The following is a 14066-nucleotide window of genomic DNA, read 5'->3' as shown; positions in this document are numbered from 1 at the left end:
ATTAAGCTGCCACCAACCATTCCCTATAAGAAGTCACACAGACCAGGAATGGATTTTAACAAACAAAAGAACAAGGTTTATTTAAATAACAAACAGGGTAAATAAAAAGATCAGGTAAATAAAATACTGGAACGTGGCTTAGTCTCAATCATATACATATAATAGTTTGGTTCACACAGAACACTTTAAAGTAAAGCACAGACCCTGAACCTATCAGTTCTGGCTACCTATAAAGAAACCTGAACCTATCAGGTATGTACTAACTGACACACAGTTGTACTCAGTCTGACACACAGACTCCCACTCCTCACTCTCCACACAAGCTCCAAGTATATATACAGTACAGCTCCTCCCCCTGATGTCCCGCCTTCCACTCCCCATAGGATGGAACTTTCCCTCCAAACCCATGACAGACAGGTACCATCAGTGCTGTATGTAACATAGCCTGAGTCTCTTGAGCTCATGTTGCCTTCTCCCTCAAGAGACTGCAAGAATCTATGTTAGCACTTCCTCCTCTTGCTGTTGCTTTTATTTCCCTGCACTCACCTTCCCAAAATCTAAAACAAATCAGCCTCTTGGATTATTTCTGCACTTCATGTTGCTTTGCTGAGCCGTCCTTTTTATACCCCAACTTCCAAAGCAAATTAGTCTCTTTCAAAGTGATTCCTCTCAGCAGCTTATCTATCTGCAGTTCATTATGGTCTTTCTTTTCTTCCTTTGGGACTGGCCTCTCTGTTTTTCCTCCTCTCCTTTTTCTACCTTGAAAGCTTTTCTCTTTCTCTTCCACAAAGAGAGCAAGTGAGACATAGCAAATAAAACACCCTTGTGGTTCCTCCTCCTTCCCCTGCTGCTCAGAGAAGAATAACAGAGAGTAAAGGACATTCTATTTACTTTTTAAAAGTTGTGAATTACACCCATGGCCGTTACAGGCCAAAATAACTCAATTCCACCTAATCACTTAACCAAAATAATGTGCTTTAAGTTAGGTGTTCCCTCTGAGCTCTGTAATTGTGTGATCACAATATAAGACTGCTGGATAGCTCAGAGATTTAGGTCTCTGCTGTGGAGGCACAGGCTAGGGGTTCAATTCCCCACTAAGCCTTCTTGACAGGGGCTGGACTTAGTGACCCATAGGGTCCCTTCCAGCTCTGCAGTTTTGAGGTTATAATGATTGTAATGGAAAAATAAAATAAAAAGGCCATTGCAGAGGCAGAAATATTTATCAAGGCCACAGTACAGATGGCTAAGACTTTCTTCCCTGTACCATCTTTGAAATGAAGCCATTGGGCAAAAGGAGAAAGAGTTAAACTCAATACCATCACAGTCCCCATCAAGATCAGGAGTCTGTGTAGAGCTTTTTAAAAATTAGACCCATGCAAATATGATCAGTCATTTAATTTATTGTAAAGTTTAGCCCTTAGTGAAGAGGAGAATAAAATACATAAAAGCAACTCTAAAATGGTACTTCAGTGCACCAGAGGGTTTTTTATTTTTATTTTACTCTTTATCCTCATTTCACTTCATTTCTTTTTTGTTTGTTTCCATTTTTGTTGTTGTTGCTGCTGCTGCTGGACTGAATTCCAGTAGCATGCAAAGGAGTCCGTGGTCCACATCTTACTAGTGGGCAAGGCTGAGGAAAGAGTACATAGGGCGAAATGTAATTCTTATCAATGTTGGCTTTTCCCCACTACATACAAATATGCATCTCAGTTCAATTCTATCGTGTGTCCTTTGGAGAAGGGCCCAGTGCAACAAGTATATGAAGAACAGTTTAGAGCCCGTTTACACTTACAAAAAAATCTACTTTTGAATTGGGTTGAGCAGATTTTAAATCAATTTTAAAATATTTGTTTACATATCACAGAGCTCAGCATGCTCTTTTTTTTGTCTGAAAAGTGAATTATTTTAAACAGCCAGGAGAGGATTGTTTATGTTAACTTGATAGTGAATTCAGCTTATTTTGATTGTTTGCATGTGTGAATGCCTTTGTCTGAGTATTTATTGTGTCTGGAGCCCTGCCAAAATGAGTGCCGAAGGCCAACAGAGAGAGCAAATAAAGTGTTTTTACCTCTCCTTTACCCCTCTCCCTCCCACCTATGAGAATGGAAACCAAAGACTGGCAGGGTGGAAGAAGGGGAGACAATGCAGGTGGCCACAAAGAAAGCTCCAGGAGCCAAAAATTGAGCAGAAGGAAAGGAGAAGGTAGAAATTCAGGAGGCATCAGGCAGGCAGGCATGTGCATGTATATGTGTGTGCACACATCAGTGAGGAGGAAGAAGACTTGGTGACTCACAGACACCTGGTTCGCTTGCAGTCTCCTCCAATCCCAGCCACCTGCCCTAATTTCCTTACCCACACAACCTGCCCCTGAAGCTGCAGAAGGCAGTGAGGGAAGGCTTTCCTTTGGCAAACCAAGCAAAAGAGGTGGTAGCTTATCTTCTCCCCAGCCAACCAACCCTTCTCGCTGCTTGAGATCAAATACAGCCCCTGAGGATGATGCCACCACCATCATCGCTGATCATGAGGATGTGCACACAAAAACCATGTGATGTTAACTCAATTTGAATTAGATTTCAGTGGACCAACGGTCCACTGAGAGGGGACCGTTGGTCCAGACAGGCGGGGGGGGAAATCAAATAAATAAATAAATAAATAAATAAATAAATTTCATCGCTGTAACCGGGACCTTTGCATAACAGAACATATTTAAAAGCAGGGAATGTAAAGCTCAGATACCTTTAAACACCATCTCATAAGCCAATATGAAATAGCTGAAAATAGCAGCCCAGATGAAGAGCCTCCATGGACTTTATGTAGCCTGTGAGCTAAACACTGTGCTGCACACACTTATCTGGCAGTGAGTCAAACTGAGTTACACCCAGGTTCAACTGGCATTGCACTATGTTCCTTGATGTTTCACCAAACATCACTACATTTTGCAGTGATTCATTTGGTTTATTTCAGTTTCATTAGGCTTCTTTTGAATTCATAGAGAGGGCCCACACAGGCACCACATAAATATCAAAGTTTTCAAACTGCTTTCAGGAATTTTCATAACAGTTTCATAACAGCTCACTAAGTTTCCTGTAATTTTTGTGGAAGTCTTATGAAACTTGCTTCGCAATTGTTTCACTAAGGTTCACAGTAGTTTCACCACAGACATGTTATCTAAGTTTCACCAAAAGTCCCATAAAGTTTTGTGAAATTGAGGAGGGTGGGTGGGATAGATTTCACCAGATGGATGAAGTTCTTTACTCAAATCTTTGTCAGTTCATGCTCAGTTCATTGTCCATTGTTAAAGTATTTTTTTAATCAATCAAAGCAAGTATTTGTGCTATTTGTCTGTGACATCAGTTAATACAGCAACTTTTAAAAGAGGCATTTTATTTTGCTTTGTTCCTCATATTGTTCCTTTTGTTTTGAAGAAACTATAAGCATACTTTACTAAAGACTCAAAAACAACAATGGATTAACCAGCTGCATTATTGAAAAGAGAATGAAAGAATGTTAGATAGTATATTAATTATTTAATTATATTTAAGAAATAATACTGGGAAGAAATTAACTGTCACCTGTCCTATTTGTTTGTTTGTTTGTTTTGCTAAAGTTCACAAATAGCAGGTTAAATGACAATTAAAAGCAAAGTGTGTGTTCTGCTTATATACCAACCCATAGTGCTTAAAGCACTCTCTGGGTGATTTACAGTTTAATTATGCAGACTATACGTTGCCCCCCTCAGCAAGCTGGGGACTCAATTTACTGACCTTGGAAGGATGGAAGGCTAAGTGAACCTCAAGCTGGCTAACTGTGATTGAACCTGGGTCATAAGCAGAGTTTTGCCTGCAGTACTGCATTTAACTACTATGCCACAAAGCTCATACTGTATTTGACTTCTTCTCCATATGGCTTTCCAAATTGTTAGTTCCTTGACCTGTTCTTATGAAATGCTATAAAATTGCTTCAGACATACAGTAACCCTAATAGGCTTTTTCAAGATATGTAAGACGTTTAAGAAGTGGTTTATCATTAAAAACACAGAGAGAGAGAGAGAGAGAGAGAGAGAGAGAGAGAGAGAGAATTTCCATGGCCAAGCACAGATTTGAACCACTACACCACACGGGCTCTCAATTGCTTAAATTGCTTGATGATGATGATGATGATGATGATGATTTGTGGATGAAATACATTTCAGTGGTTCCCATAGTCATCAGGGCTTTGGGAACTTTATCAGGAAATCTCACACTGCTCTATAAGCAGCTACATATCACAGAAATAACACAATCAGAGCTACGGCAATATTAAGAACAGCATACATACTCCGCCAATATTTAACAGATACTTAGGTTTTGAGTTAAAACTTTTATCTGTTATGTAATGTCAGACAATGTTTTTATAGTTTTGATTGACTGTGCCTCCTGTTATAATAATAAGAAGAATGAGAAGAAGAATGAGAAGAAGAAGAAGAAGAAGAAGAAGAAGAAGAAGAAGAAGAAGAAGAAGAAGAAGAAGAAGAAGAAGGCGGCATCAAGTTAATTCTGACTTCTGATGACCTTCATCAGGGTTTTCTAGTTAGAGAGTACTCAGAAGTGGTTTACCACTGTTAATTGCTTGTTACACATCTAGAAATCCCGGATTATCATGACTGAGAGAACAGAACAGAAAAGACCAGAGCAGAGTAAATTAATCTGAGAAGAAGATGGATTCCATTAAAACCACAGTATGTTCTTGTAGTAGCATGTGGGTGAGCATGGGCTTGCTGTCTCTCAGTTCTCATTCCACCTTGCAATGTCCATATGGCTATGCATTTTCAAGTGGGCATGGACAACCCACTTTTCACAAGCTTTCACAGAAGCTTTCTACCTTTTTTTTCCCTGCCCAAATGTGTTACACACAAAAGTATCCCACACTGTGCCTGAAATTCCTAGCTCCCTTTTGAGACAGGAGTAGATAACACCTGGGCAAATTGTGTTAATTGCTGACACTGCTGTGAAGATTCATTAGTACGAAGGCTTGTAGCCGTATTGAATTTCCAAAAAGTTTGTCTAACTATCACACACTGTGTCCTGTACTTCATCCAGAAAGGCAGCTTATAAATATTCAAATAAACAAATAAAATGTACTCCACAGCCCAGATGTATGGACGCTTTGCATATTCCCAAAGGCATTCACTTCTTTCCTACTCCACATGTTAAGGAACTGTGCATTAATGTTGGAAACAAACTCTACCTCTAAATTGTGATGAATGTTGATTTGAGCATAATCTTGCCAAATTTAAATTTAAGCATACTTAAGTGCAATTTCCCATTTCATGGATTGCTGTCTTGTCATGGCAAAGGGGCTTGAGTAACTCAGAGAAGCTATGGGCATGCCGTGAATGCATGCAGAATACATCATGCGAATGGCCAGACTGGAGGAATCCCAAGCCAGAATTAAGATTCCCAGAAGAAATATCAACAACCTCCGATATGCAGATGATGCCACTCTGATGGCAGAAAGTGAGGAGGAATTAAAGAACCCCGTAATGAGGGTGAAAGAGGAGAGTGCAAAAAACGATCTGAAGCTCAACATCAAAAAAACTAAGATCATGGCCACTGGTCCCATCACCTCCTGGGAAATAGAAGGGGAAGATATGGAGGTAGTGACAGATTTCACTTTCTTGGGCTCCATGATCACTGCAGATGGTGACAGCAGCCCCCAAATTAAAAGACACCTGCTTCTTGGGAGGAAAGCGATGACAAACCTTGACAGCATCTTAAAAAGCAGAGACATCACCTCGCCGACAAAGATCTGCATAGTTAAAGCTATGGTTTTTCCAGTAGTGAAGTATGGAATTGAGAACTGTATCACAATTTAAATGAAGCAGACTTAAGCACATTCACTACTCTTGTTCTTAAATATCAGGGGTGCATGCTGATATGCATACTGTCTTTGGTCAAATGTGGAAAAATAGACTGAACTGGGGTTATTTGTGCAGCCCTGTTGAAACCAAAAGAAGTAGCTCCAGTAACCTTCACGGCAGGGTACACTGCACAGATCATTCACATTCAATTCAGCATTATTGTGATTTAAAATGGGGAAAAAAAAATTTAAGCGCCACATGAGGAAAGAGAAATTTAAAGTGTGCATGTAGAGAGAGTTGATTCACGGCAATTCAATGTTTCCCATGGCAGTGATATCACTGTTGTTGTTTATACAAATTATTTAATTATCACAGGCAATTTTGAGGGCAAGAGTATACACCACACCTCAAATCATTACAATTCTCACTGGGATCACAGGCCAGTCACCTTCCTCTGTTGTTAACATTGCTTCTTTGCTGCCTCTTCCCCCCCCCCAAAAAATTGAAAGTGACATAGCGCGACATTGATATAACCGATGAGACTATAGTGCTTATCTCACATAGTGATATACTGAAAAAGTACAATTTCAAAAAAATTATTCACAGGAAAGGCAAGACCTGCTTACTTCAGGGAGATGTTCCCTCTGTACAGATATATCACACACTTCTGAAGGATATGCCAGTACACTGGGAACATACGCCTCAAGAGAATGACTTGTCTCTCCTCTGAACATTTCTTAAAAATTAATGTGTTTCTAGTATAGCACTATGTCAGATAATCACTACAGCTTCCCAGGTTGTTAAATCAATTCAAAACTGCATTTTTTTAAAAAGACAACCTGCTGTCAACATTACTCTAGAACACACCTGACATTGCCCCTTTGGACTGATATAGATGATCACACATGCCATAAACTGGAAAAAAGTGATGCAAATAGAATCATTACAAAAACACCCCTACTGGCTGAACAAAAAGCAACAAATGCCCATGAAAAAAGACTGGGCATACCTGTGATTAGCTGTATGTCATGTAGTCAATAGAAAAATATACCAAATGTAACCATGGCAATTTCAGCACAAACTGCAGGGTAAGTTGCAGTATGGTCAGACCCTGATACAGAAAGAAGAGGGTAGCCCAGTGGTTCTTAACCTTTTTGAAAGAAACGCCCCCTTGAGCCATTGAGGAAGTTATCATCGCCCCCCCCTCCCCGCGGCGATGATATTTATTTGTTTGTTTGTTTGTTTGTTTGTTTGTTTGTTTATTTATTTATTTAACTTAAATCCTATGACCCCTGAAAACAAAATTAAATTCCAAAAAAATGAAATGCCCCCCAAAAGTAACATTTAATGATTTAGTTGCAAGCGAATTTTAAGATGCAAAAAGAAATATAAAAAGGGCATAAAAACAACCCGAAATGCAGGAACTAAAAATTTCAAGATGAATACTCTGAAACTAAATTAAGATTGGAGGAAAATATATATTCATGCACACTGTAAAAAGGCTGCAGCCATCTTCACAGGTTTGGCTTGCTCCAGCGCCCCCCTACCGCCCCCCTTCTGCTCCAGCGCCCCCACACCGCCCCTTTTCATTCTACCGCCCCCTTGAAAAATGAAATCGCCCCCTGGGGGGCATTATCACCCACGTTAAGAACCACTGGGGTAGCCCACTAGTAAATTAATGACCAATTAGAAATGATTGTTGGAATTCCTATGACGAATTCTATATTGGATTTGATCCTACGAAATGTTTTGTCTGTTCTTAAGCAAAATGTACATATAGCACAACTTACCTTGCAGTTTAAACTTCTTTATCAGGATTCTTTTTTTCTTCCTTTTTTATTAGCCCACTGACATTCAGTGTTGAATATAGGACTCTTCTTTTTGCTTCTACCCAATTCTTTGTGTATGTCACATACAGCACTGATGGTACCTGTCTGTCATGGGTTTGGAGGGAAAGTTCCATCCTATGGCGAGTGGAAGGCGGCACATCAGGGGGGAGGAGCTGTACTGTATATATATTTGGGGGAAGTCCATCGTAGTGAAGCTGACGTGGAGAAGTGGAGTTGGAGTCTGTGGGTCAGACTGGGTACAACTATTTGTTAGACAGTACATACCCGATAGGTTCAGGTTTCTATCTAGGTAGCCAGAACTGATAGGTTCAGGGTCTGTGCGTTACCTTAAAGTGTTCCGTGAGAACCAATCTGTTGTATGTGTATGATTGGGACTACACCAAGTTCCAGTATCCTATTTACCTGATCCTTTTATTTACCCTGTTTGTTTTTTCAATAAACCTTGTTCTTTTGTTTATTAAAATCCATTCCTGGTCTGGGTGACTTGGTAGAGCGAATGGTTGGTGGCAGCCTAACTACAGGGTGGGATACTCCAGTAGGTCTGGGGTTGCTACAGTGTAGGAGCAAAATCCAAGCTAAACCTGCTGATCTTTTATTATCATCCATCCATCTAGTTTGTAGTTTCCTCTACTCCTTCTGAATCAAGCATAGCATTAATGTACTTTTTAAAAATTCAATTGCTCATCTACTTGCCTCATGGTGCAGCCCTCCCATCTTAATTTTAATGATGGTATTTGTTCTTTTATTTATTCAATTATTTTTGTCTTGTGAGGAATATCCTAAAATCCATGTTTTGAGGCCATGGAAATTCTAAAAAAATAGGCAAAAACTGAAGTCATCCCATCTGTGCTATAAATTCATAACGTATTGTTATTTATTTAAAATATTTATATCTTGCCCTTTTCCTTAAAAGGACCCAAGGCGGATTACATCATTAAAGACAGTATTTAAAAGCTAAAAACAACACCAAAGTGAAGAAGAAAAACAGCCACCCACAAATAAAGTATTTCTGCCATACATCAAAGGGGTCACGGAACACATGGGGAAACTTTTGAAAAAACACAACCTACAAACAGTATTCAAGCCCACCACAAAAATACAACAAATGTTACGGTCAGCAAAGGACAGAAGGGACCCCCTCACCACTGCAGGAGTATACCGGATACCTTGCAGTTGTGGCCTGGTACAGTATATAATGGAACCACAAAATGAAGCATCCACACCAGAATCAAAGAACATGAGAGACACTGCAGTCTAAAACAACCAGAAAAATCTGCAGTAGCTGAACATGCCCTAAAACAAGCTGGACATGAAATTCTATTTCAAAATACCGCAATACTGGACAACACCAGCAATCATTATGTCAGACTGCACAGGGAAGCCACTGAAATCCACAAGCACCAGCAGAACTTCAACAAAAAAGAGGAAAGTTTAAAACTCAACAAAACTTGGCTCCCTGCTCTGAAAAATACAGCCTGCAAAAGGTCAACGAACTCTACCCAGCCACAAGGACCGGGGATCACTACACACAAAAGACCAACTAATGACACCCATCAATCACAGTGACAGATAATCTCTCCTCCTTATCAGAACAATACATCCACAACAAGACACACTAATCACCCATCTCCTGAAAAGGACAAAGCCTATCTCACAGCTATAAATACTCAACTCCCAAGCAAACTACACCAGAGCACAGAGTGCTGTCCTCTGAAGATGCCGGCCACAGAGACTGATGAAACGTTAGGAAGAACAACCTTCAGAACACGGCCAAAAAGCCCGAAAAAACCACAACAACCATTTAAAATGCTTATCTAAAGAGCCATAATAAATGAGATGAGAAAAGATGTGCTACTGACTTTGCAAGTATATTTTTCTCGTGGAGAAAGAAGCTGTGGCAGGGCTTGTGGATCAAGTCCAATGAGAGGCATAATTTTCCTCCTCTATGGATTTCTTGGTGCAGATTCCTCCTATAGTTAGGAGGAGGTGAAAACATGCACAATACAGATGCCTATATGATTTGTTAAGTTTTGTTTTATTTATTTATTTTATTTCTTTAATTTTTATACCACTCAACAGTGGAAATTCACTACTCTCGGTGGTGTGCATAAGAGAACTGAATCCACAACAAATACCTTCACCACTCTATGTCAACATAAAATAACAAAACAATATAACTAATAACATAGAAAACGACAGATTACTAAAAATGTGCCAACATCCACAAAATCGAATGACAATGGAAAATTAAGCTCTGAAAAAAATGAAAAATACTTAACTCAGGCAAGATGTTTTAAAAGGTCTGTTTATAAAGTTCTGCTTTCACCCATTTTCCAAAAATAGGGAGGGATGGGTCCTGGTGTACGTCGAGAGGAAAGGAATTCCAAAGGGACAGGGCCATCACCAAGAAGGCCCTGCAAATGTTTTTGTGTCTTGGTGCAGCCACTCTAAGAAGCCAGGCCTGGGAGGGACAAGTGACTATAGATCAAACATTTTAAAATATATACTCCTCATGTCACAGCCTGGATCCACTTTTTTTAAAAAACATATTGAGAGACCTAGTCATGTATTCTTGTCATATTTATTTGCCCTCTCTTATACTTCACACAGTATTGAAGGTATACTCCAAATCTTTCTGTACACATCTACTCAGAAGTAAGTTCCACTGAGATAAGTGGGCTTACAATCAAAGGAGGCATAGACCACAAACTAAGATGAATTGCTTTTTACGTGTTATATTTTTAACAAACTTTTGAGCTCTTAAATGCTCTTATCATTCAGCATACACCTTTAAACTTTTGTTATATATCCTTTAACAGCTCTGTAAAATGTCGGCAACCTTAGCACAGTCTGTTTGACTTATACTTTTCAGCTAATCACTTTCTGACACACAGGTATGTAAATTTCACCTGAGTTTGCCAAGTTCCCCTCCACCCTTTCAAATGCAAATGGTTGGACAAAAAAAACAGATGTTAGAGAGAGAAATGTAAATTTCAGATACATTTGCTTCCCAGCTGCCCTGGGATTTCCTATCATTGTGGCAATTATTGACAGGGAAAAAAGCAAGTTGACAGACATCCAGTTTGCCGGACATGACTTTTGGTGCATGCACAAAAATCCAAACACAGTAAATATTTACAGGAATATTCATTTAATATCTCATGTCTGAAATTCAATTGGAGGCAAGATCAGTAACAGAAAAGAGCACAAGTTTGTGTCAGTAATATCCCAAGTGCAACTCCTAGCAAAAGGATCTCGAACAGGAGATGCTGAGAAGCAATTTTCATTGCTTGGAGAGCAAAGGTTGGAAACCACTAGGCTAGAGCACGGCTAGTAAAACCATGGCTATCAGAAGTTACTGAACTACTGTTCTTATCTGTCTTCGAATGTGACTGCATAGATTTGCAGCCTGTATTATGGATGAATTTGCAGTCAGTGATAACATAAGTGCTGCAGATTGATTCAGAAGTTCAAGTGTTCACACTCAAGGCAATGCAACTTACATTTTAACACACAACTTCCCATTCTTTCCTTCCTTCCTCTGGTCCTGCCTCTGCATGCAAATTTCCTAAGGATACTTTATTTCAAAAGGCAAAATAACGTGTTTTGAAAAACATGCACACAACATGTCTGTACAGCTTTTGATCCGAATTAGCTTTTCTTCCTCAGCTTGCCTAACTCGCAGAAAGCGTTTGGAAATTGGAACACAGTTTTCTTATCTGCATTCTGCAGAGCAGACATGGCAACATTAGTTTACCTAGGAGGTTAAAGGGTGTATATGTTTCTCCATTGTATGTGTTGTAGTTACTCGCACCTTTGCTTCATCATTTCATTAAGTCGAAAACAGAAAATATTTTGGCAGAGAGGGACTACAGCCACATCTCAGCTGTTCTCACTTTTGTCTTCTCCCAGTAACCATAGTACAGATCACATGCTCATCTTCTGGAATCCTCTAGCACTGGATAATTCTATATGAGGGAAATGTCTGTTGGAATCTGTATGTAATGTATTTATATTTAAACTCCCATTTTAAAAAGCCAGGAAATTCAATTCTTTTTTTAAAAAAAACTTACAGCTTTATGAATGTGGGATATTGTGCTTCTGTTCTATGATTCAAAAAGCCAGGGAATGGCCTGAGATTGCTGCACAATATTGTGCCTGCGTTGGCAGCAAGAAAAAGGATGCCAAGCTTTATATATCAAAGGGCAGCCTGAATAACACTAATGGCAGCAATCAAGATGGTCTACAGGATACCCTCTTCCACTCACTACTATTCACATTTGTTGAAAAACAGCACTGACAAATCACTTTGTCTTTGGATGATAACTGATTAAAAAAGGAGTCAGCTTCTGGAATAAATCGCATGGTGTCACTTTGTAAAAGGAAATGGACTAGCCCCAAGTTGTACAGCAATTATGTGAATACAAATTAACCTGGAAGGTATTACACCCAATTTGTTTCCATCATATATTCAAATAAAGTACTGCAGACTTTCAGTCAAATTGTAGCTGCTGTAGAAACTGAACTTTTAAAGAGACAAGCAGAAATTGGTAGCCAACATGCCGTTACAAATGCTACTTTTTTCTCACTTTGGCCACTGTGGGACAGGCCAGTCAAATACAAACCAGCCAAAGAAGTTCTTGAAAAATGGAATTCTTAAAATTTAAGCCTAGGCTTTTTATGTGGCAGTGCTTCACACTGGAAAGGAGATTGTCAAACATATAGGAAAACTAAAAGTCTAAGCAGAAGCATAAAGATATACATTGTTCTGCCCAAAGAAATGTACAACCAAGTTGTTCAAAAAAGAAGAAGAAAACAGACTTTCTATTTGGATTCAGGGGCATGGAAATATATGTGTGTGAGAAAAAAAAATCCTGTACACTCAGAATAGCAGAGAACTAGAACTAGAAGTAAAAGAGAACTAGAAGTAAAAGGAGCTGGAAAAGGAATTCAGATCTGTGAAACTCTGGGTAGTCTCAATGACATAGTGCTTAAGGATGTGTTGTATGTACCAGAAATGACAGTTGGACGTATATCATTGAGTCAGATCACAGACAGAGGATGTAAAGTTGAGTTTGAAAGAAATCAAAGTATGGTAACTAAAAAAGAAGTATACCATATGCAGGGGTGGACAATTAATGTCTATACGGGGCCACATGAAAAATCTGAACTGTATTTGGGGGCCAAACCAACTTTACTTTTAAAAAAATAAAACAGTGATGTTATGATTGTTTTTATTTTAAGCATGTTAATCTTCACAAATACTAAAGAGGTTTTTTTTTGCAGTATGTTAAAGATAAGCAATTGATCAACTTTTGACAAAAAGCTATAAATGGTTTTGATGTCGGCCTGACAGGAGTGGCTGGTGGGCCGTATGTGGCCCTCGGGCCGCACTTTGCCCAGGTCTGTCATATAGTCTCCCCACCCTAAAAAGGAAATGTATAAACAGCAACACAGCACCAAAGAGACAATGTTGTGAAAGGCTGTATCAGATATAGATGTAGTCATCTGTCGCGTGCAAGATAGTTGGCTACACAGACATTTCTAACCTAATAAGACCTACAAAAGGGGGAGTTAGGCAAAGGCATGCATCATTAAAGCCAAGGGTATGAGACCCAACTTTCAAGAGCAGAGTTAAAAGAAAACAAGCTGCCTCTTAGAATTGATACTCAGTCATAATTGTGACTCAGTGCCAGTAGCACCACAGGGAAGAAGAAAGTTCATACTTACATTGATAATTTTTCAAGATATAAACTAATGCAACTTTTAAAGGAGAAAAGTCAAATGCCTGACAAACTTAAACAATATGTTGCAGTTAAAGTCCAGAAAAAGACACAAGTATTTTCTACAGACAACACAAAGAAATACATCTCTGGAATGATGCAGCATCTACATGAGCAAAGAATAGACCACCAAAACACAATGCCTTATAACCCACAGCAGAATGGTGCTGCAGAGAGGAACAAATGCAAACTCATAGATGAGGTGAGATATATTTCGGAGAATGTACAGCTGCCTGCAAGATACTGTCAGAACATAGCATCTACACTCAGCTAGCCACCTACAAAATCATCTACCTACTGTAGTGACATCTACCCACCCAGCTCTAGTGGTATTTATCACCATATGAAATGCCACTTGAGTGCATTGCCAGTATAGTTCATCTGAGGATGTTTTGTTCAAAAGTCAACACCCAAGAACAGAAGAGGTTCAAACTGAATAACACGATTAAAGGAAGCATATGCCACAAAGATAAAGCAAATACTGAGTGATTGATCCCAAATGAAGACAACCATAGTGGAAGTTCTCAAAGAACAATGTGAGTGTGTTTCAGCATGTATAACAGAAATAAAACAAAATGTCAAAGCTCAACTCCC

The 14066-nt window shown here is 39.2% G+C and overlaps 1 protein-coding gene and 1 long non-coding RNA gene across 6 annotated transcripts in view; one reads left to right on the top strand and one right to left on the bottom strand.

The window, feature by feature from the left end:
- PDE1C (phosphodiesterase 1C) overlaps window positions 1-14066 on the bottom strand; it is a 480765-nt gene that overhangs the window by 433744 nt on the left and 32955 nt on the right. The window lies entirely within an intron of this gene.
- LOC144583552 (uncharacterized) lies at window positions 7503-8674 on the top strand. The gene is made up of 2 exons (XR_013537387.1): window positions 7503-7746; window positions 8251-8674. It is a non-coding gene; the product is annotated as an uncharacterized LOC144583552 (long non-coding RNA).

The sequence above is a fragment of the Pogona vitticeps genome, chromosome 6 (genome assembly GCF_051106095.1).
Source record: "Pogona vitticeps strain Pit_001003342236 chromosome 6, PviZW2.1, whole genome shotgun sequence".
In the NCBI taxonomy this organism is placed as follows: domain Eukaryota; kingdom Metazoa; phylum Chordata; class Lepidosauria; order Squamata; family Agamidae; genus Pogona; species Pogona vitticeps.
Note: the sequence above shows the minus strand (reverse complement) of the source record. Positions and strands in the feature narration are given on the sequence as shown.